Genomic DNA, 27,779 nt, shown 5'->3' on the forward strand with positions numbered 1-27,779 from the left:
GGGGTTCTTCCCCTGCAGCCTCTGCTCTAGAAGACAATGGGCAGGAGGACATGATCTGTTTCAATGGGGGTGTCAGGAAGGCTCATGGATTTCATTAACAAGTCCTGGATGTAAGACTCAATAAAGACATATCATTATTGACTTCGTTTCTATAGCCAAAGCTCTCTGGGTGACTTACAATGGTACATAAAAACACTATGATAAAATACAATACAAATACCATACATTTTATCAAAGAAAACATTAAAAATTAAAAATGGTTGAAAACATACAGTGAGGAATGACCCATAAAAGAAAAGTTCTTCAGATGGATAATCCCCTTGGATAGCCAGCGATTTCTTTAGATGCCTGTGCATAAAGGGACATCGTAGGCTGGTGCCAACAAGATGAAAAGGTTGGTGCCAGGCGGGCCACGGTGGGGAGTCACTCAGAGTTGGGAGGCATCACAGAGGACGCCCTCCCTCTTGTTGCCACCCTGCAAGCCTCCCTCCAAACTGGCACTCAGAGGAAGTTTGTTTGTTTGTTTATTTTTCGATTTATATTCTGCCTTTTTCCTACGAAGGGTCAAGGCAGCTTACATCTCCTCCTCCATCTTATCCCCACAACAACAACCCTGTGAGGTAGGCTGGGCTGACAGTCTGTGACTGGCCCAAAGTCACCCAGTTGGCTCCATGTTCTGCCTGAGGTGCAGGATGAAAATAGCTCAGGAGAATGCTCCTGTGGCCCTTGGACCATCTGGGGAGCCACAGGGCTCTCAGGAGTCCCATCTCCAGGGCCAGAGCCAAGCTCACAGCTTTCATTTGCATAACTGGGCAGGTTGTGTGGCTCTGTACTCATTGCGCGCAGGGCCAGATGGGCAACACCTGAAACTATCTGAGTACCTTGTATAAACATATCTAGAGATGGCCGTAAGACAGATACTGCTTGGGGCACTTTATGACATGCTGTGGCTTCATGTTGCCTGTATAAATGGAAGCCTGTTTGCCAAAAATGATCTTGCAGGAAGTCAAAGCGAAAGCCCGCTCCTGTCACACAGCTTGCCAAAACAGAATGGTTAACTTAACACATACTATTTTATGTATACAAGAGGAGGGATCCCCAAGGGAATTATATGGGCACCCAGTTGGGAGTAAACATATTCGACAGTTAGAACTGATTGTCCTATCCAAGCCAGAAAATCCACAATTTTATAGACATAGGCTGAGCTGTGTTCTTTGCATACCAAGCAGAAAGGCAAGGAAAGCAGGAGGGAGGGTGCGGACTTTAGCAGCTTATAAAAGCAACTGATGGTGAGAATAAATAGCATGCATTTGACTAGCTTCAAATCCACTGGTTTTGGAGTCTGCAGCCCAATTACCTGTTTACTTGGTAGTGGTAAAGCTTTACCCCAGATCATTATTTGCTTGTTAGTCAAAAAGAACCAACAAAAGTGGCAGCGCAAAAGGTAGCCATGCAGCTAATCACTGCCAGATGACAGCTCACACACTGATGGAGAAACCAGACTTTACAGCTCCAGAGTCCCAGGTAAAATTCAACAATCACCCAGTTCTATTAGGTTTTTGTAGCTGTGTATGCATGATACAACTGCTTCCTTAGTGAGCTCACACTGCATTCTGTTACAGTGGTAATGAATGACTCATGTGCCCCCCCCCACCCTGAGTTACACACCTAGCACGTAGGTTTGAACAGGAATATCAAGAGAGAAAATAAAGGATGCATAGTTGCTACTCATGTCTTCTTCCCCTTACTGTTTTAGTCCTCTAAAAACTACAACTGAATTCTAAGAGCAAGTCCCTGCAACCTAACATTGTTCTGCAGATGCTACTGAAAGATGCTGCTGCACCTTCATATGGATTTCCCATAGGCAGCCGGTTGCCTACTCTGTGACCAGATTGTTGAACTAGATGGACCTTTGGTCTGACTCAACGGAGTTCTTCTTACGTTTGTACTCAGTAATTGTCTACATAATTGAATAATTGCTTCTGTGCTTTAACTTTGTAGGGTTCTTAAAATATTGTCCTAGTAGAAGTTAGACAATAGTGCCAAAAGAAAATATTATTGTTCCCCTGTACCCTGTAGGTATTGAGTCAGTCCTAATTCTGGTGCCTTCCCCATGCTTCAGGCAAGCTTTGGATGTTTACATGGTCTGTGACCATACAAGACATACATAAAAGAAATGAAGTGTGTGTGTGCGTAATATAGTGTCTGGTTTTCCTTTTCTGTGAAGACAGACAGACAGAAAGTTTTTTTGTTAACTTAAACCACTGCTGATTTTTGTTAACTTGAAACACTAAGGAGGGATGGTCTTTATGACTTCCTCAAGCGTCAGTCAATCAGTGCTCCACCCAACCAGCATCTGTTGGAAATGGGAGGAAGAGGTTGCTTCTGAATGATTCTGTCAGGAGGTTTAATGTCTCATTAAGACAAGGTAAGTCTGGATCCACAGCAGACTCATCTTTCATATTATGTAATTGGGTACATAGCTTTTCTGCACTGGGACATACTGTATAGTAAACAATTGTACATTCAGGTATGTAATACCTATCCATCAAAACATGTCTTTTACATTGCAGTAGAAACCAGACTTGATTTTATTATTCAAAATTACTAGAAGAATACCCTGCTAAATCCCTTTGAAGATGACTTCCTAATTTTGTCTAAATAGTACTGTTACTATACAGGTGCATGATGGGGATCATCCAATGCAAAACACCATTACTCCAAAGCAAGTTCCATTGATGCCAACAGAATGAACTGCCAGGTCAATGCGATCGACTCCAAGTGCAAAGTGATTCCTTTCATGAGACACAGGATCTATTCCTACAGGATCTGTTCTTTGGTTAACTGTGGTTGTCACGAAGAATTTCCTTTTCATACTTTACTCCCAGTCTTGAAGTAGTTCTTCTTTTAAAAGCACCAGTCTCTGTGATCTGATAAGCATTTGTTTTCAATGTGCATCCTTACTATGTAGCTTTTGGGTCATTAAAGGCTTACACTCTCATAAGGAAGTATTCGAAGATCATGAGGACTATCAGTCAGCTAATTAGTCTCTTCCATGTCTCAACAAGTCACCAGGAAGATAAAACAATCATTCAGATTAACGGCAGTCCAAGTTCAGGATCAACAACTTCAGCATGAAAGTAGCCTTCAGATATATTTAGCAATTTGTTCTTTAATTCACTTGTTCCACAAATCTCCAGGTGTGATATTCCCCCTCACTTCTGCCCCTGAGAAGGTGGTCTGTATGCAACACCACCTTGACTTCCAGTTGAATCCATTCAGTTGACATGGCTGTGCATTGCACCCACTATGCTTCTTTCTGGTCTCATGGCCTGTTGGCCAAACTACATATTCCACTGAATGCATAATTTGCACTATTAAACTGGAGCTATAGAGCCCTGATATGGATCAAGAGGATGGTGGGAATGGAAATAAGAGATTCCCTTTCTCCTAAGCTTCTGCATCTGTGAAAATTGTCCCAAGTGGCTTTAACTTAAGAGGAAATGCAGGTGCCTGAGGCAAAAAAGAGTGAGCTACTGTCACCTCTGAATGGTCCCGGTCCAGATCTAGGGCCTCTAGCATTTCTGGGGCAGGGTTAAGTCTGAAGTGTGTACTATGCATTTTGGACAACTTAAGTTTGCTTCTTTTCTTGGCTGGAGGGTCATCATCTAATGAATGAACTACAGTATCATAACACTTCTTTGATGTGTAAAGCACAGGTGTTATTGTGAAGTCAGGATTCAGAGGGCTTACTTGGACTTCTAAAGGACTTGTGAGAAAAAACTCTACAAAGACTCCAGAGCAAACTTAGCAGTCATGGAATAAAAGGGGAGGGGGCAAGTTCTCTTATGGATCACTAACTGGTTAAAGAGCAGAAGACAAGGAGTGGGAATATATGGCAATTTCTCCCAACGAAGGGATGCAACCAGTAAGGCCTCACAGGGGTCTGTATTAGGACCAGTGCTTTTCAATCTACTCATAAATGATCTGGAATTAGGAGTAAATAGTGAATGGCCAAGTTTGCTGATGACACTGAACTATTTAGTGAGGTTAAAACCAGAGAAGACTGTGAGGAGCTCTGAAGGGACCTCTTCAGGCTGGAAGAATGCACATCACAGTGGCAAATAGAGCTCAGCGTAGGCCAGTGTAAGGTGATGCATACGGGGCAAAAATTACGAACTGCTAGTCTATGCGGATGACATTGGAGCTAGCAGTGACTGACCAAAATGTTGGCCCAATGCACAGCTGCTGTAAACAAGGCAAAATCCAGGTTAGGCATAAACAGGAACAGAATAGAAAATAGAACTGCCAAGATCATGCTCCCCTTGCAAATTCTTGGTGCAACTGCACTTGGAATATTTCGGGTTGCCTTACCTGAAAAAGGACATTATTTAATTGGGAAAACCACAGAGGACAACTACATGATCAGGAGGCTGGAACAAATCTCCTACAAAGAGCAGCTGCCACCTCTGTTTAGGAAAAAAGAGCATAACGGGTGAAATGACAGAGGTACTTAAAATTATGCATCATGTGAAGAAACGAGAGGGAGAAATTTCTCTCCCTCTCCCATAATACTCAAACTCAGGGTCATCCCATGAAGCTGGAGATTTAGGACAGATAAAAGGAAGTACTTCTTCAAACATCATATAGTTAAACTGTGGAATTCTCTGTCTCGGGAAGTGGTGATAACCACCAGTTTGGACGGACAAAGGTGCAGAGGAGGAAGCTTTCAATGGCTACCAGACTTGCTGGCTATGTGCTGCCTCCTTCAACAGAGGTTGCAGGCCTGCCTACAACAGTTGCTGAAGAGCTTGGGCAGCAGGAGGTCTTGTACCCATCCTGCCTGAAGGATCCTGTAGGCAGCTGTTTTGCCACCATGCGAATGGAGTGCTGGACTAGATGGACCTGTTGTATGCTGCAATATTTTATGCTCCTAATTTATAATGGTTGTGTTTATTTTTCACCATAAAACAGTGCTTGGAGTGGTAGGGGCAGGGGAGGTGAAGAAATGTGAACTACTTCATTTTGAGAAAATATTCCTGCTTTTTAATGTGTTTCTGTTAGCATTAAATTTTAAAAGGATATTGCAAGAGCTTGTTTAGCTAACCATGTAGCTTTTCCAGAAGGTTATTGGCCATTCTGCTTCTCGGATCATTAAATATATTTAAGCATTTGAGAAGAATTATAGCTATGTTAAACGCAGCCTTTGGGCTGAATCTGAAAAAGGAAAACTTGACATTTTCTTTCACATAATTGTCAAAATAGAGCATATCTAACTCTTGTAATGATTCACAACAAGAGCCATTGGGGTGATAAAATCAGACACTAAACTTGAGTTTTCCAAAATTAAAGCAACCCTTTACAGCCTTAACAACGAGGGGGCTGAAGCACCTTCACTACGTGGGAAGCCTAAAATGTTTGGGGCTTTTAGTTTAGAAGATAAAGCACATCTTTATTGTTTTGCTCATCATCATGATCATGATCATCATTTGCCCTTTCATCAGTTTTAAAGGCAATTAAAAGTTTGATCCTATATTCCCAAGGGCTATAGGAGGCAGCAAACCTCGTCTTCCACAGGTAGAAAAGAAAGTCTGTCTGTCCAGAGGAAAGCCAGATGTGGTGGGTCTTCCATGCAGAGCTGCTCCAGTGGTGGGGAGGGTCAAAGGAGGGTGTTTCAGAAGCAGAGTGCAGAAGGCTTCCTTCTGCCACTTCATTCCATAGACATGTCCCAAAAGGCAATGGAGAATTGCATAAGCCCTGCAGAAAACTAATACAAAACTAGTAACACAGAAAAAGTAATCAAGTGAAGAGCGAAACACTGGCAGTAGGGGTGGACTGAGCTAAATGGATCCAGCAGGAAATGGTGGTTCCTTCAGCATAGCTTCTCTTTTCATGGTTCTGTAACCAGGAATATAATAGAAGTTCATAAGAAATAAGCCTAGTTTGGGAAATATAATTGCATTGTGTTCATAACCTCCTCCTTTCCTCTTGTGAGGAACCCATGGTGGTTTATTGCTCCATTTTATCCTCCTGACAACCCTGTGAGGTAGGTTAGCCTGAGAGCCCAAAGTCACCCAGGGAGCTTCATGGCTGAGTGGGTACGTGAGCCTGGATCTTGCAGTTTGCCAGTTGACTCTTAACCACCAAGCCACACTGATTCTCAAGATGAAGAGAAGATTTTCTGCACCCCTCATAACAGTAGGACCTGATATTGAATGGCACAAAAAAATATTTCTTCACACATCAGGGGCCATCAGGGCCCTGACAGGTTACACCTGAGGATACGTTGGGAGTTGGCGAGGGTACTCTCACTCCCATTGGCCTCCATTTTTGAACCCTTGAGGAGAACAGGTGAGGTTCCAGAGGACCAGATGGTGGCATCAGTGGTCCCGATTTTCAAAAAGGTAGTCGAGGGGACATGGGAAATTACAGACTGGTTAGCCTTAAGTTCATTCTAGGAAAGACAATAGAAAGACTCATAATAGTGAGACATCTACTAATCCTGGATAGGGAAGGAAGGTCGGCAGCAACGCAACACAGCTTCCACAAAAACAGGTCCAAGCAGACAAAACTTGTGGAATTCTATGACAAGGTTTTGAGGTGGAAGATGGAGGGGACACGGTGGATATGGTTTACCTGGATTTCAGCAAAGCCTTTGACAAAGTGCCCCATGATATCCTGGTAGAGAAATTGAGGAGTTTTGAGATAGACTAATGCACTGTCTGATGGATTAGGGCATGATTGACTGACCAAAAGCAGAGGGTAACCATTAGTGGGGAATCACTGGGATGATGGCTGGTGATGAGCAGGGTGCCCCAGAGCTCTGTCCTGGACCGATTCTAGTCCATCTTTTCATCAATGACCTGGAAGAGGGGGTGACCAGTCTGCTGATCAAATTAACAAATACTAAAATGGGGGCAGTGGCCACAACTGAGGAGCAGGTACTCCAGATCCAAAAGGATGTAGACAGACTATGGAAGTGGGCAGGAGACAACAGGATGGCGTTCAATGTGGATAAGTGCAAGGTCTTGCACTTGGGGCATAGGAATGGGTGTCATAAGTACAGATTAGGAGGCAAGTGAAAGGGACCTCGGGGTGCCGGTTGACTGCAGGCTAAACATGAGTCAGCAGTGTGATGCAGCGGTCAAAGGGCGAACGCCACCCTTGGTTGCATAGCCAGAAGTATGGCTTCTAGATCGAGAGAGGTATTACTTCCACTCTATATGATTCTGGTGCGCCTGCAGCTGGAGTATTGTGTTCAGTTTTGGGGGCCCTCATTACAGGAAGGATATAGCTAGGTTAGAGTCAGTGCAGCGTAGGCCCACAAGGATGGTGACCGGATTGCAGGGAAAGCCATATGAGGCGAAACTGAGGGGACTGGGTCTTTTCAGCCTGGAGAAGAGGAGACTCCAAGGTGATCTGTTGGTGACCAATACCTGCATACAGAGGCGTTTCTGTGTGAGAGTTCCTGAAGGACAGAGGGGGCTGAAGCCAAGTGCCCTGTCCCAACCTCTCTGTCCTGAGCTGGGCTTTACTGATTATTTCCTGGGTTGCTCATTTATTCAGGAAAAGCTGTAGGAACAGAATCTATGGCTCTTGCCATAGCAGTGCCATGGCCAGAGCACCCTGGGAAACCAGCAGGAGCCTCCAAATACTACAAAGATAGCCTCTATGAGCCCCATAGAACCCTTCCTAGAGCACTCCCCGCTTCTTGTTTTTGTCTTCAGTTTTGGGTGCCATCACTGGGAATGCCAGGACACAGCTGCCTGGGCATTTCACAGAGTCTTGGACTTGACAAAGGAATGTTAATATTCTAAGATGTTCAGGTGAAATGTCTCCATGGAAGCTCATTGACAGAAGATTACTTCCTAATACAGAACCGCTGTGAGACCTTCTAATCAAGAGAAGCAAACCAGAGAAGGGGATCAATAGCAACTTCCCCTTGCTAAGGAAAATATAATCTAAATCTGTGTTTGTGTTTGGGGAAAGGAACAAAAGGGACAATTTGTCATTAAACTTTAGAAAAGAAAAAGTGAGACAGCAGAGCTGAAAGTTCCCGAAGTGCCCTGTGGGAGCTCTGCCTCTCCTTGGAGATCTAATGCAGAGCAATGGATTTAACTGTTGGACTGCAAACTAATACATCAAAATGATTCTGCCTATATTGTACCTGTACATTTGAAAATAAACACAAATATTATAACTTGCCATCCTCCCAAAGGGAAACCAGACCCAGGTAAGCTTTGCATCATTTGCCCAACAAACCAAAGCAAGTGCAGCATGGGAGTTAAGGGGGCAGCAACTCTGCACAGCACATGGGGAGACGATGGGTTTTGTTGGACAAGTTGCGGTGATGGCCACTGACCTGGAGAGCTTTAACAAAGCATTGCACAAATTTGGATCAAGCTATCAATGACTGCTAGTTATGATGTCTGTATATTACAAGAGAAAAGAAGTTCAGTATAAAAGTAATATAACAACACCCATTGAGCTTCAGCTGTGGGGCGGTATAGAAATAACAACAACAACAACCCCACTGGGCCTCTAAACACCAGTTGTAGGGGATCAGAAGGGTGCTATTACGACACTTGTACAGCTTATGGGCTTCCCATGGTTGGCCTCTGGTTGGCCACTGTACAAACAGAACGCTGGATTAGATTGTTTTCTCCAGAAAGACTCTTCTTATATTCCCATATTATGTTCTTTGTGCTTGTTACTTTCTCCTGCTCTTGGGATCTGTGCAAAGTATACTTAAGGATCACGTTGCTAAATTTCTCCCATGTTGTTGTTTTTAGTTGCAAAGTCGTGTCCGACCCATCGCGACGCCACGGACAACACTCCTCCAGGCCTTCCTGTCCACCACCATCCCCCAGAGTCCACCTAAGCTCACACCAACTGCTTCAGTGACTCCATCTAGCCACCTCATCCTCTGCCATCCGCTTCTTCTTTTGCCATCTACTGTTCCTAGCATTAGGCTCTTCTCCAGGGAGACCTTCCTTCTCATTAGGTGGCCAAAGTATTTGAGTTTCATCTTCAGGATCTGGCCTTCTAAAGAGCAGTCAGGGTTGATCTCCTCCAGGACTGACTGGTTTGATCACCTTGCAGTCCAAGGGACTCGCAGGAGTCTCCTCCAGCACCACAATTCAAAGGCCTCCGTTCTTCGGCGCTCAGCCTTCCTTATGGTCCAGCTTTCACAGCCATACGTTGCAACTGGAAAAACTATAGCCTTGACTATACGAACTTTTGTCAGCAGGGTGATATCTCTGCTTTTTAGTATGCTGTCTTGATTTGTCATAGCTTTCCTCCCCAGGAGCAAGCGTCTTTTAATTTCTTGGCTGCAGTCCCCGTCTGCAGTGATCTTGGAGCCCAGGAAAATAGATCTGTCACTACCTCCATTTCTTCCCCATCTATTTGCCAGGAAGTGATAGGACCAGATGCCATGATCTTAGTTTTCTTAATGTTGAGTTTCTTCCATAGTACTTCCCTATTGAAGCTCTTAAATGATATTTTTGCTAAGAGACAGACAGAAATATCTGTCTGTTTCACACACCCAAAACACGTATTTCACACAAATATCACATTCATCATCACCAAAGTGACTGATTGACCACTGGCTGGAATGGCCACATTGTCTACCTACCCACAATGTCGGCATCTCTCTAAATGCATCTGAAGAAGACAGAAGAGGAAATGATTCTGAGTCAGAAGGGGAGGATGCTGAAGGTGCCAGCAAGGTCTCGGGGGCAAAGAGGCAGGAGATCCGTGAAAACAGAAAGGGCAGATGGGAGGAAATCCAGCTGCCACCGAAACTTTCAGAGGACAGTCAAACAGGACCTTATGGACATGCGGGAAGAGCAGGAGGAGATGGCACGAGGACGTCCAAGAGTCTGGCTCCAGATGAAAAGGGGAGAGTAATCGAGGGGCACTCAGTGCTCAGAGAGACTTACAGCCAGAGAGCTGACCTCATGGACAGACCCGCCTGCGGGCAGGCCTTTGTGGGGCTCCATCCCAGGGAATTGTCTGAAAGCAATGAGAAGCGGTGTCATGCAACGCTTACCTCGGACAGGGGCCTTTTCTGGCTGCATGCTGGTGTTGTCTATAGCCAGAAGCGATGCCTGTCGGTAGTTTGCATAGAAAGGCAGTTGGCTGGAAAGATTTCCTAAAGGGAGTCAGGGGCTCGTGACACTTGGACAACGTTTGCCATGAATGCTTTGAATGCCACAGAACTTGGCATACACGCTGCCTGAGTTCACACAACAGGTTTATCCGTGGTGGTTTATGGGCCATGTAGCTTCACATGCTGTCAGAGCCCAGCTTTCTTCCCTCAGGATGCTTATAAGCCACCTGAAATAGCTGTGGCTTGTTGTCAGGTTTATTAAACCCTACACCATAGTTTATTGGGTTGTTCAGACTCGGACAACGATAGAAGCCAAGGCCCCATCAAAAACCCAGACAGCCCTTTGGCAAGAGGGAGTGCAAGGCCAACATGCGGCTACCTTTCCTCAAAATGCCAAAGCAGCACCTGGGGGCAGCTGGAAAAGCTCCACCCCCGCAGCTGCAACCAGTCGCTTAGTGCTGCCTGCAACTTGACTTTATTATTATTATTATTATTAAGATTGCAAAAGCCGAGGTTAAAGGTGGTTTGTCCAGCCTTGTTTTGGGCCATCCAGGAGCTGCCCCACAAGGATGCCCAGCCCTTCCTTGGGGCTGCTGCCCCACATTGCCCACTGTTTTTAAGTATTGCTTCCCACAACCTGTCAAGATATGTCTGAGGACTGTGCTTCACGAAAGGGGCCCATCGCCCAGTTTTTGCATCACAGTCCTCAAGCGTCTTGGGAGGAGGTTTCCTCCACATTTTGCCAGTGCCTCTCTAGTGTGAGAGGAAACAGACTCCATAAAATTTGGGAAGCCCCGTGCAGGGAGGCAAGCTTGTGTGTTTAAATCACAGTCTGGTTTTGCCATTTCCTGAGGTGCTCTCCTTCTGGGGCAAATTGCAAAATCAAGGGGCCACTTAGAACTTCCTTGACTTCCCAAAAAACTCCATGGATCCCACTTGCCAGGAGAACAACTGAGGGGATTTCCTCCCAAATGCTCTTTTCCCCCCACTGGTTCTTAGGGGCTTTTAGGAAGATCCTTGTGCCTCCATGTTATCCTTGGAAAACTGAGGACAGCATGAACCCTCCCCAACAAACCAAGGATTCCATTGCAAAGGCGCTTTCCTCATATCCCACCTTTTAAAAAATTCTGAAAAACATACTGAGTTGCAAGTCACAGGGACACTTTTCCATGAGCACAGCATCCCCTCAACTTGCAACTTTGCAGCTCATTGCTAACTATTTTTTTTACTTTTTTTATAAAGGCAGGTCACAGCCAGCTCTGCCACAGCTCCGCCTGGTGCTTCTACAGGGTCCCTGGAATCCTACAGGAAGACTGGGAGAAGGAGCAGCAGAAAGGAAGAAACCAACCCGGTGTGCCTGATTGTCAGGCAAAGAGGGATTTTAACAGCAATGCAAGGTTAAAATTCTCAAGAGGTTTAACAGGTTAGGTGAACCATCTCTCTCTCTTCCCACCCCCTTCCTTTTCTTCAAACACACGTTTTAATGCAAACCAATGATTCTGTGCGTTTCAGTCTCTTATTATGCAGCTCCATGTATCACTCAGTGACAGAAAGCAAAGACTGTACCTCGTTCATCCAGTCCTACTGGCTGCAGCAATAGTGAACCTGGGTTGGGTGAGGGCTGACTGCTGATGAGTCAGGGCTGGGAGAAAGGCAGAACAGGTTGTGTTTCCGGGAGCACCTGAACACACTGGGTTGGATCCAGATTTACACTGGATCAGCTGTGATGATGGAAGTGGACTTCCCAGCCTGTCCTTCACAGGGCAGCCTCTCTAGCACCTAAAAATGCATGCAGAAAGTCAGAAGACCTTGATGATCCATGGCCTGTTTAGGTGTACATCTAGACTGTGCCCCAAACCTGGTTGTCCATATTTCAGCAGCGGCCAGCAGTATATTTGCACAACTGCAGCTACTGCATGCATGAGCAGCAGCAGTTCCTAAGGGCATCTGATCTTGGTCACACCTGCCTTAGCTACATCCTGTTTGGACTACAGTAATGTGCTCTGTAGGGGCTGCCTTTGAAAAAGGTTCAGAAGCTGCAGCCGGTCCAGAATGCTATGGCCACACCGTTGGCTGGGCCACACAATTCCCTCAGTGCAGCATCTTCACAGGTAACTGGCCTGTTTCCAAGCAGAATTCCAAGAGTTGGTTATGGCCGCCAAGACCTGGCATGGCTCGAGATCAGTTCTCTAGTCCGTTAAGACTTTCCTTGGCCAGATGTACACAGTCACTGGGGAAAAGAGCCATGGTGGCTTCCTTTTCCTGCCACACATGAGTTGTTGCGTTTGCCTAATTACCTTCACAGCACATGGGTTGTCCTGCTGTCTGAACCTGGCAAGTATGTGGTTGGAGTAACTTTGAAACCAACCAAGGATCCATGGCTTGTTGTTGGGTTAGGGGTAATTTGGAAGCTGGTTGCAAGTAACTCCTAGTTTACTATCAGAATGTTTACCCAGAATCCTTTGCTTGTAATCTGTATTCTGACATCAATGTAACTAAAAGCTTAGGACCAAAGCACCCTTTGAACTTGCCATGATCCCTGGGTTGTTAACTGGAAGCAATATCCTGTTTCAGTTCATTCTTTTTTAAACACAATGGCTCATTTTCTCTAAACTGGAAATGCGTAGGTAGGCAAGAATAACTGTGTGCCTAATTTCTCTTTACAGGAAAGGCCAAAAGGACGTGGAGGATAAAATGTGTGAAGACACCAATCAAGGCATCAAAGCAAAGAAAATAGGAGAAAATAGAAGATGACGAGGAGGCAATGGCTTAGGGGGCACAAGTTACCCTTTCAGCAAAGGATCTATATTGCATTTTAGGGTGACTTTGTGAGACAGTGTGTGTCTCTTGGAGACTATAAGAGCCCTGAGGATGCAGAAATAAGCTGGGAGATAGATCAGCATGTGCGTGCATACCTAGAACCCCAGCTCTGCCTTCATTTAATCCCATTTGCTAGCTGGTAGTTGTTGTGTCTATAGTATGAATGAGTAGATGGATCTGATTGTTTCCACTGGTTTCCTATTGGGCAACATTCAGCCCATCCTGCTGCCTTCAGAAATTAAAGCTTTAACTAGTTGGTCTTGGTGTGTTCTTTATCTCTCAGGCCCAGTAAGCTCAGCCTGATCAGCTAAAATTTCTGGTTTGCAGCTAATTTCGCCAAGGTACTTAAACCTGTCAAAGACAAGGCTTTGGTGGGTGGGCATTCATTGATAGGGTTGTCACAAGTCAAAAATGACTTGATGGCAGATAATAACAACAAAGTGCAGAAAGCCACTGCAAGGAATTTGACGGGTGCTGGAATCATTTGCCCCTTTATTTTACCAGCTGTGCTGGTTGAGAGTTTATTTCAGCATGTGATTCAAGCTGCTGGAGGCAATTACCTTTCAAAAGCCCTATAGCAGGGATGCCAAAGTAGATGCGGGTGTGGGGGCTGAACCCACTGCCTTTTCTGTGCCCTTTGCCTCATTTTAGATCTTCTCCATGTATGGACTGGCGGCTTTTCTTCCCAGCACCTGGCTTTGTGTGGTCCCTGGCATCCCTGTGGGTTGCCATATACTGAGTACATTGTCTGGGGCCAGAAAGAGCGCCCACTTCTCCCAGTGCCTGCCCACATTTGCTGCCTGAGACCAGCAATAACAGAGGGGAAACCTCTTCACACCAATGGGAGAGAGATCAGCACATGGGAATGGCTATGCGCCGGTACCGATGCTGCCGTTGAACCCGAGACACGGTGTCGGGGTAGGTCCGGATCCTTCGCCTTTCAGGCCGGCTTAGAGGACTTCTCTTTTCTGGCCTTTTTGGCCGATTTGTTGGCATCGGCGTGCTTGCGCTTCTCGCTTTTCTTTTTGGGAGAAGCTGGTGGGGCCCTCAAAGTAGAGGCACCTTCGTCCGACAGGCAGGACCACCGCAGCTGGGCCAGGCTTCAAAGCGGCGACCAGTGGGTCGGACTGCATAAGAGCCCAATCCCACAGGAGCCTCCGGAGGCGGTTCTCCCGATTTTTTCTGGCCTGCTTGGAGAAGGCCAGGTAGTGGGAGCACCTGTCAGTCCTATGCCCCTTCCCCAAGCAGAGGAGGCATAGGTTGTGTGGGTCAGATGGTGACATCTTCAACCCGCACTCCACACATTTGCGGAAGGCCACTCGCTGCACCATCGCAAGAAGAAGAAGAAGAAGGGAGACAGTGCAGAGGGTAAGAATATATTTTTGGGGGTTTTTTTTTTTCTTTTTAGAAGAAACTAGAACGGTAGAATGATAGAACGATAGAACTGCAGAATAACTAGAGCTAAGAAGAACTGTAGAAATAATTAGAGCTAACAAGAACTATCAGGGATATAAAACTGGGAAAACAGGCTACGAGTAACGATCAAGGCGATAGTCAAAAGCGGCATGAGGCACAGCGAATGGCGGTCGCAAAGACTGAACAAAATGGCAGACGCTCCACTCTTCATAGGCTGTGCGGGAGGGGGAGCGGAGCTTTTTTCCCACCAAAATAAACCGTTAGCTTGTAATCTTCTGGCCAAAGGCACTGCACAGGCGCAGCACCCATATGTGTGATGCACAGAAGCCAGACAAAGAATAGCCATTGTTTTCTCCAATCTTAAGTTGAAGACCACAGTGGGGATTGTGCTGGGGGCTGAGCTTTGGAGGAAGCAATACAAACTAAACATCTAACATGCCTGGGAAGTTAGAAGACCTTCAGTTGGTGCCTCAAAGACTGCAACAATGGTACCAAGCTAAGGCTGCATTCCACAACCAGGGCGGCACTATTGAAAAGGTTCTCTCCTGCACAGGCCCCCGTCTCACCTCACTGGGCACAGGTAGCTGCAGGAGGGCCTCTGAAAATGACCTTGAAATCTCAGCAGGTACATCTGGGGGATTCTCCTGTGTATTCCCATAATTTTATCCCAGTGATCTGGTCATGAAGGTACTAGAGCCCGTGTGAAGTGGGGTGAGAGTGCGGGACGGGGGATCCGGCAGCCTAGTCCCCACTTGGCCATGAAGCTCAGTGGGAGACTTTGGCCAGTCACTGAACCCACCTCACAGGGTTATTGTTGTGAACATGAAATGGTGTCAAGGAGGATCAAGTAAGCTGCCTTGGTGTCCTTGCAAGAGGAAAAAGGCAGGATTTAAATGCAAGTTTAAATGCAACCATGAATTATGATGGTTTAAGCAAGTTTAAAATATAAAAACTACATACACTCAGAGTATTTATTTGCTTCTAAATCAAGGTTAACAGAGAGGTTTGTTCTTCTAACTCTATTATATCAGAAATGTTAGAATAAGCTTTTCTAAAGCACGGAATTGTGGTTGAAGGGATGGGAGGCAGGCCTGCAGGCAGGAGGCTGGAGGGGTTCTGCCCCCCTGAATTTTCTCTGCCTGACCCCTTTGAATCAAACACATAACTCGAACAGTTTGCAGTTTTGCCCTTAAAAGGCCAGCAAACCAAACGTCTTGGTGCTTGCCCCCCCCCCCCGAACTTCCAGGCTGGCAGGGGGCCTAGCAGGAGAGGAGAAGTGCTGCACACACGGGCATCTAGAGGGGCCTCCCGCAAGCCCGTTAAATCAAAGGTCTGAATGATTCCGCTGCCTGAACGCACTTCCTCCTTCCTCTTCTTCCTCCCAGGACAGGGGAGGGAAGGTGAGAGACGATTACAGGTGAATCGATGTCTCTTCTCCGAGACTTCCCTCCTCGGGCTTGTAATGACCTATGCTCTGAGTCGCTTTCAGAGACGACACTCGACAGGGCAATAGAAGAAGAACCCATTTTAAGCGAGCGGAACGTGCCTTTCCCCGCTTCGAAGCTACGAAGCTGCCGCCGCTCTGCTTCTCCGCTTCGGTGCCTTCGATGGTACTGTGCGCCTTCGGCCGAAAGAGGGCGCCACAGCCCGCTGATCTTTTCCTTTAGAAGGACGAAGGAGGAAAAGGCGTCAAAGGTATTTTCAGAGGGAATTGAAGGTCTCGCCGACGCCACCCACTACCTCGTTAAGACTAAAATGTTGGGATGAGAAGAGATGGCAGTTCAGGTAAAAAAGAAGCAAACAAGACAAAAAGGGGTATTACCTCAGTATTTAAAGATTCCTGACTATTGCTCTATTCTTGGAAAGATCATACATTAAAATGGTATGATTTATTAGTTCCTTTATCAGCGTTGGGCTGGGGAGATGTTAAAGTGTAGGAATTTAAGAGATATTTTGCTTCATTTAGTTGGAATTGTGACCAATGAAGAGGTTTTCCTTCCTGGATGCTCCAGGACTGACCCTAAACCAAAACTGGATGAAACATTTATTTTATCAATTTTGTTGAACCGGAGCAGAACCTACATCATCCCTTGCATCCCAACTTTACATATAGGGTTACAGGTTCTGAGCTTCAGAGACTGACCAGGGAATGTTTCTTAAGATTGCGATGGATAACACCACTGAAAACCTCTGCCGTAGTGCACAGCTGTGGTGAAAAAGACAACATTACGATGGGCGTAATTAGAAAAGGACTTAAAAGTGCCAAAATCATGCTGCCCTTTTGCAGATCTATAATATGACCAGTCTTGGAAGACTGTGTATAGTTCTGGTGACATAATCACAAAAAGGATATTGTAAAGTTGGAAATGGTAAATGGCAACAGAAATTGTTACCAAAGTATAATGAAGGAACTGGAGCAGGTCTTAAATGATGAAGGGCAACAAAGTTTGAGGCACTCTAGCTTAAGAAAAAGGGCAAGCCAGGGGAGGCAGGACTGAACTGTACAAAATTCTCCAGTGCTTGGAAAATTGTATTATGCCAAGAGTGCGGAGTCATCCCAGAAAGCTGAACAGTGGGATATTCAGGACTGGTTTTTTAAAGAGTGCTTCTTCCCCCTGCTCATAGTTAATCTATGAAGTGGATGGCCAGGCTTTGCAAGGGGGTCTGGCAGCTTCTTCAAGGAGAAGGCTAGCAACCGGAATGGTGCACCCGGTGAGTTGCAGGCTCTAGTCCCCACTGTGCGATTGCTATGCCCCATTTATATCTCGCCATTTTTCCTCTTGCGCAGAACCCAAAGCAAACCACACCCAAAGAAGGCGCAGTCCTCCTCTTCTCCACTTACCGTTGCGACAGCTGGGTAAGTGGCCCAAAGTGAGCTGCGCGACCGAGTGGCGACTCGAACCCAGATATCCCCAAGTCCCAGGCCAGCACCCTTAAGCACTGCACTGCTCAGCGCAGCAGATTATTCACGATGTGCATCATGAGCATTATCTTTACATTGTCTCACGTGCCCCAGAATTAACCCAGTTGGTTATCGGTGCTGAAGCACTGGCTGAACCTGCACTGGCCTGAACTGAACCCGGTTCAACTTCAGCGGCAGCTGAGCCTGAGTTACAATCGAACCCAGTTTTCTGTGCTGGAGGAACAGGCTGACCGCAAGAGAAAAGAGAAGCAGGAATAGCTTGCGTGATCCTAAGAACATTAAGGATGGTCCTGACCTGTTGCATTAGAGATCAGGGTCCACCACGAGTCCTTGTGGCATAGCGGCTGGAGCGCCGGAGCGGGACCTGGGAGACTTGGCTACTAGTCCCTGCTTGGCTTTGAAGCCCGCAGGGCAACTCTGATCCAGCCGGTGGCTTTCTGCCTGATCCACCTCACAGGGCTGATGCGGGGGCAAAGCGGAAAAGAGGATCGTAGCACAGACATCAGCTCTTTGTGGAAAGGCGGCATATAAATCTAACAGTGAGAGTGCATCGCAGTCAAGCCCTCTGGGAGACTGCGATCCTGTACCCACTGGCCTAGAAATGCGACCCACAGAATTCAGTGGGGCTTGCTTCAGAGTAGACATATATGCGGGGTCGCGCGCGGCGTCGCGGCCAGCCCGGTGCGTGCTTCTGGGCGGGTCAGAAACATGAAGGCGTGAAGACGAGGTCCTTGGAAGCGAAGACGAGGTTCAAATCCCGCGGATCTCCAAGCCGCTTCGCCAGCAGCGCTCCGTCTCGACGCGGCGTGGCTCAGCTGAGCGCCTGCCGTCGGCCTCATCGGAGGAGTTTGCGCTTTCGCACTTTTCTACAGAGGCGAATGAAGATGAGGAGGCTTTACCCCTCCAGCAATTCTTCCTTCCACAAAAACCTGCCGCCCGCCCGCCCACCCACACCGCCGGCAACCAGCTTTTTGTCTTTCTCGCTCTTTCTTCCCGAGCCTGCCGTGACTTCCGAGTGCGCGGACGCTCCCCTCCACGTGCGCGCCTAAATGCGGGAGGGGAGGCCGTCCGGGGGTTGGGAGCTTTTGAGTGGACAGGTGCGGTGCTGGGCACCCTCCCGCCCGGGTCTGGCCCTGCTCCGCCGACGGTTGCAGGACCGAAGGAAAGGAAAGCGTTGCTCGCTGGACCCTCGCGCTCCTTACAGCCTGAAGGAGAGATGCGAGCGCACACGCCGTGCACCCAGGACTGCCTTGAAGGAAACTTAATAATCGTGCACGGCTTAGTTTTTGAAAAGAGGGGCCTGGGCGACTGAAAAATCTTTCTGCTGAGATCCTCGACAAGTTCAGCTCAAGAATACCTTCTGTATGTGCTCAGAAGCACCAGATTCAACAAAGATGCGCCTTTTACACAGCAAGCCGATATGTATCAAGTTTCTTCTCATAAGCAATCCCTTGAAATACAGTGTGATTTCCTCCCACGTACGGCAACCTTGAAATCCTATCAATGTCAATGGGAAAGTTCAGCGCGCGCTAAGCTCCCTGTCGATGCCAAAGACGGGCTTGCAACGTGCTTAGCCTTGGCTGATTCATGCCCTAATTGCCTAGCGGTGGCACGAGATTTCCTCGCAGCGGACAAGCCGGTCTACCTTAACAGATTCACGTCGAAGACCAAGAAGCTGGAAGGTTCACGCAGGTCCGAGCAGGTCGTTAGGAAGGGACGCCTGCGCCTCCGAGGTCCGCCGATCCGCAGACGGTGCGTGCAGAGGCGCTCGCTGTCTCCCGCCCCGCCGTTTTCTTGGTCAGCAGTTGTTCCACGGGGAAGCACTCGACATTTTATTGTATTTTGTTTTACTTGCATGAATTTGTTGCCAAAAGGATTCCCAAAACGCCCTGCCCGCGATTTCTAGTTCTCTGCCTGAAAGGCTGTCGCAGAGGAGGATGAGTGAAGGGTATTCTCAGCAAAATTTCAGATTGTGACATGCATCTGCTTGTGTGCTTTGCCTTCTAAATAATAATATCGATGATGACTACAGTGCCCCAACTGTTCTATGGGTATGCCCTGTTCTTGTCGAACTGGGTATTCACATAGCCCATCCATCTGTTCTGTAACTTGGAGAAGGTTTCTTGAATCCCAGATTAGGATTCGCTTAAAAAGAAAAATTGCATTCCCATGGATGGAACAAGTTTTTTTATCCCTACTGAGAGAGGAAAACAATAAAATGCATTAATATATGAAGCAATCATAGGTTATTGTTTTTAGCACTATAACCAGGCCTCATTAGGACACTAGGGAGGAAGGAAGGAAGAAATTCTGTATGTATCTACTTTACCCTATTGAGTTCATAGGACTGCAGTAACTGTTAATCAGCATCTGCCCCTCCAAAAGGCATCTTTCCCCCCAAATAGTCACAGGAGAATTGAACATCTTCTGCTAATCCTGGCCGATACAATAGAAAGTAAAGTCAGACTGTGCTCTCCTGACACAAAGAGAGAGATGGAAGAGGGAGGAATTATTTTTCATCTAGGCCTGCTAGAGAGTAATACTAGAAAATGAAAAATCATACATTTTCCTAAACTTCATTTCTGATCGTGACTCAGAAAGAGGGGAATGCTGTGCGGGAGCCAGTTCAGTTCTGACCTAGCTTATCATGCAGTTCCTGGACTTGAGGCTAATATTACTAGCAGCAGACACTCACATCCCAATCACACCTGAATGGGATGAAAGCATATTTGAAGCAGACAGTGAACATGCTGGTCGATTCCAATTCCCACATCCACACCAGGGCAATCTCGTTATTGGACAGCTCAGGGTGCCTGTGTTGGAGTTCTCTGGAAGCTGAAATGTTTCGATGCTGTTTTGTGACCTTTGTGTTGGTCTGACAGAAAGCAACCCTAATAGGGATCTTGGATCTCCTCCCCCTCATGGCTTCTTGATGGATTTCAGAGGTCTTCTAATGCCTTCGGAAAGTGACCTCGAACTCTGGGGCTAACTGGCACTCACCAACTTCACAAATGTAGCCTCGCAGAAGTAAAAGGAGTTACCCAAAGAAATCATTCGGCAATGTTTCTTCCAGACAAACGGTTACAGAACATTGCAGTTAATTCTCCGCACATCAGCATCGGGATTAGCCCGCTTGACAGTTTCGGGCCTCTTCAAGACCTTTTGGCCACAATCCAAGGCAGAGTTCGGTGCACTTAACCCCGTTGCAACTGGCGGGGTGGTGTCAGTAGCTCTGGGTGGGCCTTGGTGAACAAGGAGCGCCCGTCAGTTCTCAAAAGGGGAAGACACGTGTGGCCGCACCCAGCTCTAAAGTGCATTTCCCTGGAAACAAGTCATGGCCCTTTCTTGTTGGAGCGGCCCATTTCAAGAAATCCCCTGAAATCGGGTTCATGGCAACTCAGCTCGAAGGAAAAGGTTGACAGGCACAATGCCTTATTAGGTTCCCTCAGGAGTTTAGGAGGGAGGCCCGCATGGAAATATGAACTTGGAATCTGGCTATGCTTCCTGAACAAGGCACCATTTATCCCCTCCACTTTGCTCTTTTAATCAGATTTGGACTTCTCCATAACCATTTTCTTTCAAGGAGGAGATGAAAGAAGGAGCCACTGCACCCCCCCACCACATATTTCTTTTTAAATTCTGTTGATAAGAAGTCATGAAGGTGAGCAAAATGGGCCCACCCATCTGCCCAACCTGCGCCACTCGAGGAAGTCTCCGGCTCTTGCATTCTTGTCTTCCTCTGTCTTGCCTTCCCTTTCCCCGTTCAGTTTGCACAGCATATGGGTTTGATCCAGGTGTGGGTTACCCACAGAAAGGAATGGGACATGAGTGAGTTACGGTTAAGTTAAGTTGTATCAGTTTGTAATGGATCTGCTCCAAGCATGAGTGCAACCTGGTCCAGTCCTCTCTGTCTTTCATGGGGAGGGCACAACCAATGGGGTCACACTGCATTGGGGTGCAGGGAGCTTGAGGAAGAAGAGGCCCAGCAATGCAGTGGGAGTTGATACTTTTGGGGAGCTAGCAGTGTGTAGGGGGAGCGCTTTGCCCCTACTTCCATGGTGGACCAACCTTCCCTAGAGTCATCAAAGGAGGAAACCAACAGGAGGGAGTAGCACACACTCAGCTTTGGCTGCTTGAATGCAGCCTGCGACTGAGCACTCAGCCTAGAAAAGAAGCTTGTTTCGTAATTCATTCATTCAGTAAATTTGAATGAAGATTAATTGCCCCCCCACTCCCCTCCCAGGGGTGGTAGGTAGCCCTAAAGTGGTGGTAGCCATGCCTCAATGTATATTTTTAGTGTTCACACTGTTCAAATCCTGAAATGGTTTAATCATCCAATTTAATGGTTTCCCAAATATGCTGAAATGACACTGTTGTCCTTGAGGAGTTGAAAAATGCCTGCTTGAAGAGGACAAATGCAGATTTCTCTTTTCTTTTCTTTTCTTTTCTTTTCTTTTCTTTTCTTTTCTTTTCTTTTCTTTACAGGGTCGCTGCAAATTAAAACCATTTCACCCGGATCAAACGCTCTAGCCTAGAGAAGCAGGAATCAACCCTCAAGTTTCAAGTCTAAAACTTCCTCAGTATTTACTGTAACTGGAGCCTCACACAAAGAATGGCATGCAGATCGCTTGTTCAACGGGAGGAGAGTGGGATGAAATGCTTTGCCTGTGATTAATTTGGTTTGGTTTTGTTTTGTTTTTTGTTTTGTTTTGTTTTGTTTTGAGGATAGATCTGTAGAACATTCCAAGCCTGAAAGATAAGCATTTTAGTAGGGTTTAATCATTAACAGAAGAAGGGGCACTGTAAATGAGGAAGAAGTGATATTCCAGGAGTCAAAGCAAAACACATAGTAATTGTTACTATAACAGCAAAGAGTCTTGAGGAATAATCTTTGGTGGACTGAAAGCTCATGCCATACTAAACTTGGGGGTCTTCAGGCCGACACAAGACTCTCGCAGGCCCACTTAGAAGCAAGGGCTATTGGGTTCAGAGGGACTTCCGCTCAGGAAAGGAGACACTAGACTAGGCTTCATTGTTTTTCTATGACCAGTTGACCCAGCCCTCCCCCTGGAATGTGTTAGCAGGAGCATGTTGATACTGTCCTGGTGTTGCATTTAAGGCAATTGTAGTCTTGACCCTGGGCTGCTTTGCACAATCCCATACACGATCTAGCTTTCCTGTACCAGATTTCTGTACACTTGGTGGAAGAGTTGACTGTGAGAACCAATTCCACTGAGCGGCAATGTGTGTGACAGATTCTGCAAGTGATGATAGGTATTTTGGCCTAGTCATACATGAAAGCCATGAATGGACATCATAATTTTCAAACCGTGTGTGAACCAAGTCAATGTCATTCTAATGTCTAACTCCAGCAGTTGCGTTCCCATGAAAATATTCTAATTCTTACAGCTATACTAAAACTTTAACCAGCCATGGATCATTCTCAGTTACATTTCAGGTGCCTTCTTAAAACATATACATGGCACGCACGCAAACGCACATGCAGAGAGAAAGAATGACATCCAGGAGAAAAAAACAGATGGTTTTCTTTTGACTTTTTGCAAAGATTAGTATTTCTATCCACCTTGATCCAGTCAGGAGCCCTTTGTCATCTGATGAAAGATTATTCGTATGTCCTTGGGCCATCTTCATCCTCCCTAAATTATGCTCCTCTTCTATTGGGCACCGAACTGGTGTCATCGCCTCTATTAGCCAATGACCCTGAAGTTTGATTTAAGTTCCAGCTCATCATGGGGGCACCAAAGCTATAGCATCCCCTCCCAACAACAAACCTGTTCATAAGAAAGATGAATGACTCATCAGTCAAGCTCCAGCTTTTGGGACTGAACTTGAAACTTGCTGAGATTTGTGGATGTGCAGTGAACCGCAAAATGAACTTTGGTAGCTAGGCCAGAATCCTGAAACCTGATGAATGACTTTTGTCAGTATATATATACAGATACATATATAAACCTGCAGCTCTCTAGAGGTTATGGAGAGCCAGAAACACTTTTTGGAGCAACTGAAACTTAGTACCCAAGATACTGTTTTTCTTTTATAGGACCGGATCTGAACAAGGCTCAGAAACTCAGTTGAATATCGGAACTATGGAACTACTGCAAGATGCATTATTTGTATTTGCTACATTTGCATCGACCTTTCCTTCATCAGGCGATGGCCTACATGACCCTCCTCTCTCTGGGATCTCTCAACAACCCAGCAAGGTCACCCAACTACCTTCATGGCAGAGTGGGAACTAGACCCTGGTTTCCGAAGCCAGAATCTAACTAAGAGGTACACCACAGTGGCTTAGAAGTTACTGCCACTTCAGGTTAGAAGGTGAATTCCTTCCAGTCCAGGCTTTAAAGCTTCTGGCTATGGGATGTGACAGGTTTTGTGCTTAAAGGAAAGAGTAACATGACTAAAGCTCTCACTGAGGTGGTGGAACCATGTCTAGACTGCACCCTCACAGATTGCCGGCAGCCCTCACGTGAGGTCATTCTCTGCCACAGATATTTCCTTGCATACAGAAAACTAGCACGAGAGGAGAAAAACTAGGGCAGAACCCTTCTTCCCGATACTTTGTTTTCTATGGCAATGTGCTTCCTATTTGGAAGAGAGTATTGTATGAATCCCATTCTGCGTGGTAAGTTGCTTCGAGTGGTGCTTTCGCTTCATGGTTCACCTTACTGAGAAAGCTGCCCATAAACAGGGATCTGCGAAGTTTGAGGTTCACACTCTGTTTGTCAATATTCATCAGCAGTTCCCGTGTCCCTGATCAAATTCAAGACTCCACGCATACTGCATCGCTTTTGCAATAAACAACAAGGCCTGTTCATGCATTTATTTGGGAAATGGAGAGGCGTTTTAGGAGGAGGGGAAGACGGGAATGTGCATTCCAATAGTCAAAGAATAAACAGACATTCCTCTTGCTTAGGGTAGCAATCGTATTCCGATGAAACGTCTCGTCTCCGGCCTTGGAGATGACTTAGCCCAACCCAGAGTTCCTGAACAGGAAGGGCCCTCCTTGACTTAGATCCGCTTTCTTGCTGGCTACAAACGATGGGAGTTGCAGTCCAACACATCTGGAGGGCACTGGAGTGTGGTGGGAGGTCGACTGAAAACAAACACCCATGAATCAAGAGGCTTCTGCCTTTGGGCAAGGAGCGGCAGGGATCTGTCAGAGAGAACATAGCTGAGGTTTATGCATGTCATTTAAATCTGTAAAACATGCACACAGAGCACATTTAAAACCCAGGTTAGACTGGTCTGAACTGTCCGGTTGGCGTCCAAGAAAAGGGAACTGGGGACTGTAGCTCCAGGCAAGGAGCCATGTTCTGTAAAGACTACAGTTCCCAAGATCCCTTGCCAGAAGCCATGACAGCTGAACAGAGGTCAGCCCAAGCCTCAGACTTGAGGGGAGGATTCCCTCTGATCCAGAAGCTACGGCACCCACCCCTGGGCGCGTGTGGTCAGTTGTCGTAATGCAGTGGCACAGATTCCCATCGAGTCTGCATGCACTTGACGTCTCCTGGGCAGGGCTGAGCCATGGTGCTGACAGTTCTGGGCTTAGATCTGGCCTGCCTGGTTCAAATTAAGCTGTGTCTTCCCCCAAGCCTTTCTTGCCTTGAACACCCCAAAGAGCACTCATAATGTGAACTGGACCAGTATTACACTGGGGATCGACAGGCTGAAATCCAGAGTCTTTGGTTTCACAGGCATGTGGCTTGGAGTAGTGAAACTGCAGTGGACCCCATGGTGACGATGCCAGCTGTGAGTTGGGATGAAGACGAAAAGGTGCCAGGATTACTTAGCGACTGTAAGCCAGGACCTGTTCCTTGTTCAGCACTGTAAGCATGCGCAGAGCCAGCGGGTAGAATGGAGCAGAGAGTGCTAGACTAGGACGGGCAAAGCCTGGACTGCTCCTTTCACCCCTGGAGCTGACCTGGTGATCCTACGCTGATCACGCCTTTTCAGTCATACTGTGCTGTCCTGAGCAGTGTGTGTGTTCATGGGAGGGGGACATGCATTGCCTGTATAAATGCTACATCTTTATCAGCTCATTGAAATTACTTTCCTTTCAACTTTTATTTTATTTGATGTTGTAAGCCGCCCCAAGGCCTCGGCAAGGGGCGGCATAGAAATGTTTTAATAAAAAAAAATAAAAATAAAAAATAAACTTCCATGCTGAAGACTTACAGTATTTTTTTTTGAATGAATAAAACGAAAGTTAGCTAAAACTCTAGAAAAAATATTGAAAACAAAATATAAATTTTTAGGAAAGTACATTTTGGTTTGCAGCATGAGAAGAATGTTTAGGGAAAAAAGGAAGGGAAAGATTTAATTCTTTTTTTAAATAAATTGTTCTAATAAAATCAAATTACTATACCAACCTAATCTCTTGACTGGCAAGGGAATTTGTTTGAGTGCAGGTGAAGGAGAGAAATGGCTTTGCCTGGTGTTCTGTCTTCTTAAATCTTCTCACATTCAAGTTTCCTTCTATATGAAATTACTTCAATCCACTGCCTAAAACTTTACCATCACTACACAACTTTTGTTAAGGGAGAAAAATGAATTCTTTTAAGTGCTTAGTAAAGAAAGTGCGGAGGTCAGGAACGGAGACAGGCATAATTAATCCCACTTGCACTGAACGGTTGTTACATATTTTCAGTCACCAATATTATCCAAGAAGAAAGCTGGGGTCCCAAATAAGCAGGGGTTCCAGAAAGATCTGACTCTCAGGCCCAACAAACACAGACACACTAACGCACAAATTTGCAAATATTCACGAGGACTAAAGTCCATGTGTATGTGTGTGTCTTGAAAGGGCCCTGTACCTGATTCTAAAAAAGGGCATGTGGGGGGGGGGACCCTCAGGGAGAAAGCCTCAAGTTGGGGAGGGGACAGCAGGACATGGGGGATCTGTACCTTTATTGCAGTAAGTGCCTCTGGACAGCAGGGTGCTGGGGCAGATGGGCACTGAGAGATTTGGGGTTCCAGATAAAAGAATTGGGCCTCCAGCCCTCATGGACCTCCCTCCAACACACCCCTGTGTTTCACATGGATAAAGACCCTCTTGATCTGTCTGAAGTTGACTGAGTTTTTTCCCCTTTGCATGACCCAGTCAAACTGAGCCGAATAAGGCACAGCCACTAGCATCACTGCCCTACTACGATACTCATACCAGTTTTTATTCCTTTCCATTCAGGAAATCTTCAACATGCTTTGAATTGTTATAGACTTAACAGGTTAAAAAGGATGAAAATGTAAATATATTACTCATACAATAAAAGGTGCTCGGGGATTGATCCAGATCAGAACTCAGCATTTGCTATCCGCCCTTATAATAGTATAATAATAAAATAAAATAAGGGTGAATGGTATTTCCTATTGCATGACATCGCATCCTATTCACAGTAGACCTGTGGAAGTAAATTAGACTTTTTATATACAACACACTCCTTTATGTTATTGTCTTCCTTCAAGGAAAACCCAAGATGCATGGATAACTGTGTTATTTCCAATATAATTGGGAAGAAGACACCCCTCCCTCCCCCCCCCAAAAAAGCCAAATAATGTGCTTTGCACAACCTCACCAATCTTCCATCTCTCTGAGAGTGCCATCAGCTTCAGTGGCATTTATTTACTCCCCCCGCAGATATTAAAGGCAAAATATCTGCACAAGTCAAGTCTAGACAGGAAAAAGGCCTAGAACTCTCAGCGTGTCCTAGCCAGCATTGTGTGTCCAAGCATGCATGGGACTGCACTTTAAGAAACCCAGCTATTCCAAAGCAGGTGATGGCCCTCATCCCTCTCCCTGTACAGCAAATATGTAAGGCAGGATTTAAGGATGCAAGAGCACTGCCAGTCACTTCCGTGGTTTCTCCAGTCCTCTACCAGATCTGGCCCTGTGCAGTGAAGTGTATCAACAAAAGATGATCCTCAGCACACCCATTCAAGATTTCAATTGAAGTGCCTGGAATGGTCCAGTCGGAAAGAGATTTGGAATTTCTCTCTGTCTCCTTTCTCTCTCTCTCTCTTTTTTTTTTTTTTTTTTTGGGAATTAGTGCTTCACTAGAAATCCTGGTCTTCATTCTGTCCAAGGCAGCTGTGAAACAATTACAGCTTCACGAAGTGTCTCCAGGGGCAATTCAACATTCCCAATGCTGCAGCCAGCATTTTGTGGATGTTCATTATATAGGGACAATACAAAAAGCCAGTGTAGACTAGTGGTTAGAGTGCTGTACTGGGTCTTGAGAGATCTGGCTTATAGCCACGCACTGATTCTTAGCCTAATGCACTTCACAAGGAAAAAGGAGGGAGTTCTTGTAAGCCACCTAGCATTATCTGCAGGAAAAACAGGTGCAATAGGAATACAATAAATAACAATAAATACACACGTACCCAGGAAGAAGTTCAGTTGAACTCAGTGAACACTCATGGGATCATCCTTCCGCAAAGGCAGCAATTTGTACTTTTTTGTTGGCAGTGGTCATGATTTCAGAA

The sequence above is a fragment of the Varanus komodoensis genome, unplaced genomic scaffold, assembly GCF_004798865.1.
Source record: "Varanus komodoensis strain SLA01 unplaced genomic scaffold, ASM479886v1 scaffold3, whole genome shotgun sequence".
Taxonomy (NCBI): Eukaryota; Metazoa; Chordata; class Lepidosauria; order Squamata; family Varanidae; genus Varanus; species Varanus komodoensis.